This window comes from Azolla caroliniana, unplaced genomic scaffold (genome assembly GCF_043228905.1).
Source record: "Azolla caroliniana isolate FFs.n. ecotype wild unplaced genomic scaffold, voAzoCaro1.0.p SCAF_17, whole genome shotgun sequence".
NCBI lineage: Eukaryota > Viridiplantae > Streptophyta > Polypodiopsida > Salviniales > Salviniaceae > Azolla > Azolla caroliniana.
The window spans coordinates 14,585,254-14,591,253 of NW_028230452.1; positions in this window are offsets into that span (position 1 = coordinate 14,585,254).

The following is a 6,000-nucleotide window of genomic DNA, read 5'->3' on the forward strand; positions in this document are numbered from 1 at the left end:
AACAAAATTCTTTTCGCGACAACGTTGCATCTATCTTGTCTTCTCGCCTTCTTTTCCTTGCATCATCTGCACGATCATCCCCAAATCACGGAGCCCCGGCGGTTGCTACACACATCCACAATCTTTACGACAATGTGGTTTTCCCCGTTTTAGGGTTTCCACACAAAACTGTGTATACTCTGTCTATCTTGCAGTTTTTGCGTTTTGTCTATACATTTCAACATATCTTCCTCATTGTTTTACGATCCCATCTCATCAACTGGTATCGGAGTGATAGGGAGATGGAAGGAGGTGTGAGTGGCCTCCCAGGAATGATGGTCCTGAACTCACACAACTACACAGACTGGAAGATCAAGATGGAAGATTTTCTCATCGTCAAAGATTTGTACGAGCCCATCGATAGAGAGCAAATACCCATGAGGGTATTAGAGTTTGAATGGAAACTCCTGAACAGGAAGGCAATGGCCACCATTAGACAGTGCGTAGATGTAAGTGTCCTTCAGCATGTGGCGAATGACACAAATGCCTATGAGATGTGGCAGAAGCTATCAGGGCTATACGAGAGGAAGAATGCTCTTAATAAAACATCTTTGATGAGAAAGATTGTAAGGCTGAAATATAGAGATGGAGAAAGTATAGTGGAGCACATAAGCACATTCATGAGGTATGTGAACCAACTTGCGGCAGCCATGTTTCCCCTTGATGATGTTATGCAGGACATTCTACTATTGTGTACCTTGCCGGACAACTGAGGGAACTTGGTGGTAACTCTCAGAACCTCGTGTCAAGTGGAAAACTTGTCTCTAAAAGTGGTAAAGACAAGCATCTTGAACGAGGAGACAAGAAGGAAAGACAAGGGTGTCCTGTCCCAATTGGAGTCAAATATGGCTCAACATCTCGACAGAGGAAGGAACAGACAGAGAAGTCCATAAAGGAGGGAGAAATCCCAAGCCAGGTCCAAGTCCAGAGGTAAGCTCACATGTTTCTATTGTGGAAAGCCTGGACACTTCCAAAATGACTGTCGACACCTTAAGAAGGACAAAGGTGTCTCAAAGGATGTCGAACCCAGAAAGATTTCTGAGGACAAGGGCATTTCAACTGTAGCTAAAAGTGAGGAGGAGATCTTGTTCATTTTTGAGCAGGCAAGTACAAATCTTTCAAGTGAAGAGTGCACTTGGGTAATTGACTCGGGTGCATCTTTCCATATAACTCCCTCGAGAGAGTGTTTATCGCCTTACACAACCGGGGATCATGGCTATGTGAAGATGGGAGATAATGGGGAATGCAGGATAGCTGGCATTGGAAGTGTATGTTTGACAACATCGACAGGTTATCAACTGATCCTGAGAGAAGTTCAACACGTCCCTGATATCAGGTTGAATCTAATATTGACTAGAATATTGGATGATGAAGGCTACGGTGGTAGCTTTTGAAATGGCAAGTGGAAGTTTTGTCGGGGAAACCTCATAGTGGCCCGAGCACAAAAAGAGGGCACATTTTATATGATGCATGCCCACTGTGCAAGAACGAAGCAAATGTGGCAACTGACTCGAGTGGAGAGTTATGGCATAAGAGACTAGGCCACATGAGTGAAAAAGGAATGCACATCCTAGCCGACCAGAAACTTCTCCCAGAAGTGAAAGGGGTGCACTTGGAGAAGTGTGTCGACTGCCTGGTCAGAAAGCAAAACAAAACTGCATTCCACTCAAGACCACCAAGGAGAAGAGAAGTTGCATTGGAACTTGTGCACATTGACGTGTGCTATGTAGATGCTCTATCACATCGAGGTGGACAATACTTCGTGACGTTCATAGATGTCTATAGTTGAAAGTTGTGGGGTTTCATACTAAAGTCGAAAGACCAAGTACTATCATTCTTCAAGGAGTTCCAGGCAAGGGCCGAAAGAGAGTTGGATCGGAAGCTGAAGGTTGTCCGAACCAACAATGGTGGGGTGTACATAGGGCAGTTCGAAGAATACTGCAAGGCCCAAGGTATTCAAATTGAATACACAATGCCAAAGATTCCTGAGTTGAACGGGCTTGCAGAGAGGATGCATTGAATGATTATGGAGAGAGTAAGGAGCATGTTGTCGCATGCTAAGTTGTTGAAATCGTACCGGGTTGAGGTGATGTATACAATTGTTTATCTGATCAACAGATCTCCCTTAGTGCCTTTGAAAGGTGATGTCCCAGAGGGTGTGCACAGGAAAGGATGTCTCCTACTTATACATGAAGGTGTTCGGATGTCTGGTGTATATGCATGTGGCGAAGGATTAGAGGTCGAAGCTCGAGAATAAGTCGAAACCATGCATATTTCTCGGAATTCGGCTATAGGTTGTGGGACTTAGTCGACAAGAAGGTAGTAAGGAGTCAGGACGTAGTCTTCTTAGAAGACAAGACGATTGAGGACTCGAAACAACAGAAGTGGGAATCGACTTCCCAGTTGACTCCTACTACCACCGACTTAACACTAGTTGAACCGACACAATCAATTGTTCGAAGACAGCCAGTCGGCACAGCCAAATCCGAGTCGGTCGACTCGGAGCAACCGACCAATACATATTTGTTGGAGTCGGTAGACCTACTGAAGTCGACCAAGGAATACGAGTCGAAGTCGGCTAACCCTGAGCAATCGATCGACATGCATGAGCCCGAGCCGAGAGAAGAGTCGACAGAGACATTCGAACTGGAGCCGACAACAGGAGGAAGGAGATACCCACTAAGGGAAAGAAGAGCACCGACACATATGCCGGTCAATACATCCTCTTGACTGATGAAGGTGAGCTTGAGTGCTATGATGAGGCCATAACTGACAAACACAAAGAGAAATCGTTGAGTGCAATGCAAGACAAGATGGACTCCTTGCATGAAAACTAAACCTATGACCCAGTAGAGTTACCAAAAGGTAAGAGAGCACTCAAGAATAAATGGGTCTACAAGGTGAAGACTAGAGAAGTCGACAGTGCACCCAAATATAAAGCCCACATTGTGGTGAAGGGGTTTCAATAGAAAAAGGGTGTCGACTTTGACGAGATATTCACTCCACTTGTACAAATCTGTAATAAAAAGAAACACAAAATACAAATTATACAAAGAGATGTTGAACAAATCAGCTATTTTGCCAAATTGGCAATGACCGAATAACAAAAACTGAATCGGCTAGTTCGAATGCTAAATGCCGAATTCCAAAATATCGAAATGCCCAAGTTGATTGTCTGAAGTCATCTCTGTGTCGAACTCAATCAGACCGATTTGTCCTTAACCCCATTAGGTGCCTTAGTGATCGAAATCGGTTAATTGAAAGACACTTGGGCATCTCGTCTATTATGTTGTTGGTTGTGGAGATCTTCTCCAGGCTGAGTTTACCTGTAGTTACGCAGTCATGAATGAAGTGATATTGAACGTCGATATGCTTTGAGGCGTTATGATGGACCGGATTCTTCGACAAGTTGACAACACCCTGACTGTCGTTGTAAACAATTGGAGCCGAATTGGGATCGCCTTGTCGAAACGTGCATGCCAGCCGACCGAGCCATAGAGCCTCTTTGGCCACGTCGGACACAACTATGTATTCAACCTCGGTCATCGATGTGGTCGTGCACTCCTGAAGTTTCGACTTCCATGATATTTCTCTAGTGCCGAATCAGAAGAAGTAACCAATTGTTGACTTTCGTCTGTCCAGACAGTCGGCAAAGTCCGAGTCAGTGTAGCCGACTACGTCTAAGGTCTTATTTGGGCCGAATAGGATACCAAGTGTCATGACATGACCCCAAAAGGAATTGAACCCGTGACCTTATGTCACATGGGTTGAGGCCATACCACTAGCATAACAATTGTGATACAAAAAATATCATTTTCATTTTTAATTTAATTACAGAAAATTCATGTATATTCTAGATTACTCCTGATCATACTATAAATTGAGGCATATATCACACTATTCAAAACTAATTCGGTTCAACGCTAGTCTTAAGCCTCTTAACTATCTTTGTACTCTTTTCATATAATATACTTCTATGTTATCATACTTCTCTCTTCCACACACACACACACACACACACACACACACACACACACACACGTTCTCATGGTTCTCCCACAATTTCTCTTCTTAAATGTGATGAAGTACCGGGAGCCTCCAAGTGATCGCTCATGCATAGGCCAATGTACATCTATGTACACGAGCTCTAGGGGCTATCGTACCATATCATAGTGGAGAGAGTGCGAACTTCAGGTCTATTTCCTGTATCGACAATGCTCGTAGAAGTTTGTCTTTGCTTGAAGTTTCGGGATGTAGCCTACCGCCATCAACTGATCGAGTATGGCTTTAGACATATGGCCGAGTCGGCTATGCCATAGGTTTGGGTTGGTCTTTTCGGCTATGTTCACGGACCCTTTTGGATTGATCACCATTAATGGGTATAAGTTATTGTACTTGTGCCCACTCCTGAGTTTGAGATGTCCTCGGCTAATCACCCATACCGACTCACTTAGAGTCGTTCGATACCCATCTTCGGCTAGTATGCCGATGGAGATCAGACTACTTTTCAGATCGGGTATGTGTTGGACTTGGTACAAGATTATTGTGTTGCCGTTTGGCAGTTGAATTGGTACTTTGCCAACTCCTACTATTTTGCACTCTTGCCCGTTCCCTAGTCAGACTGTGTCGCTGGCGTGCCAAATAGTCTGAAAACCATTCGATGTTGGGGGTCACGTGGAATGTGGCACCGGAATCCAGTAATCACGTGTGTGCATCTTGTGCAGTGTAGAGAACTTCTCCGATTGTTGAATCCTCTAAGGAGAGAATTTCTCCAGATCGGGTGTCGGCAACGTTGATTTGATTGCCGACCGGAGAGTGGTCCGAGTCGGGTCGTCCTTGATTTCGCTCAGATCATCGACCACTCTCTTTCCTCTTGATCGACCAGCCATTGGAAACATTGTGGCCAGCGGTGTGCAGAATTCGCCTGATCGACCTGTTCTCGACTTCGACCGTTGTCAGTCTCCCCTCATTATCGATCGACTATGGTGTCGACCGACTCTGTCGGTTTGTTCTTTTGATCGACTCAATTGGTCGACCGACTCAATCGAATGGTGGGCTTCTGCCGACTCCTCGATGGTGAGTCCCATCGATTTTCGCCGAATGTCCTCAGTGATGTCAGGAATAGTACTAAGACAAAGAAGAAATTAGTACTAAGAGAGGAATATTAGTACTAAGAGGAATAGAGGGTGTAGAACACGAGAGGGAGAGAGAGAGAGAGAGAGAGAGATCGAGGGAGAGAAAATGATGATGACAACGATATTATATTATGTGAGAAGAATATACAAGGAAGGCTAGGAGGCTTAAGACTGGCGTTGTACCGATTTGGTTCGAAACAATGCCTTGTGCCTCCTTTTATAGTGTTCTCAGGAATAATCCTGAAGCTTCTAGAATGTTCTAGAGAAATCTGAAATATACATTAATTTTCTATAGTAAAACTTAAATAAAAATAACATCTTATGTATTACAATAGATAGTGTAATGGGCAAGAGCTCGACCCATGTAACATAAGGTCATGGGTTTGAGTCTTGCCATATCATGACACTATCCCCCTTTTAAAACGACGAATGTCACGAGTAATTTTGGAGTGAGGATCCGGTTTATCTGGATATTGACAATGGAAGTATTCAACAAGAGCACGAGCATTGGTCACATTCTCTATTGGTTCCCAAGTACGCTCATTGGGACTATATCCTAGCCACAACTAAATAGTAGAGCTTGTTGTGAACAATCTTGGAATCGAGGATGGCGGCAACCTCTTACTCAGGTCCATCTTCAGGTTCGATTGGGGGTGGAGGTTGTGGAATACGTCTTGGGATGGTGCTGTCTTGATAGGGTTTGAGGAGAGAACTATGAAACACCGGATGTAGATTGAGATGAAAAACGACATCATTAATCTTTCCGATAATGCGGAAAGAACCTAATCGCCGATAATCCAACTTCTCACATGGGCGAGTAGTCTTG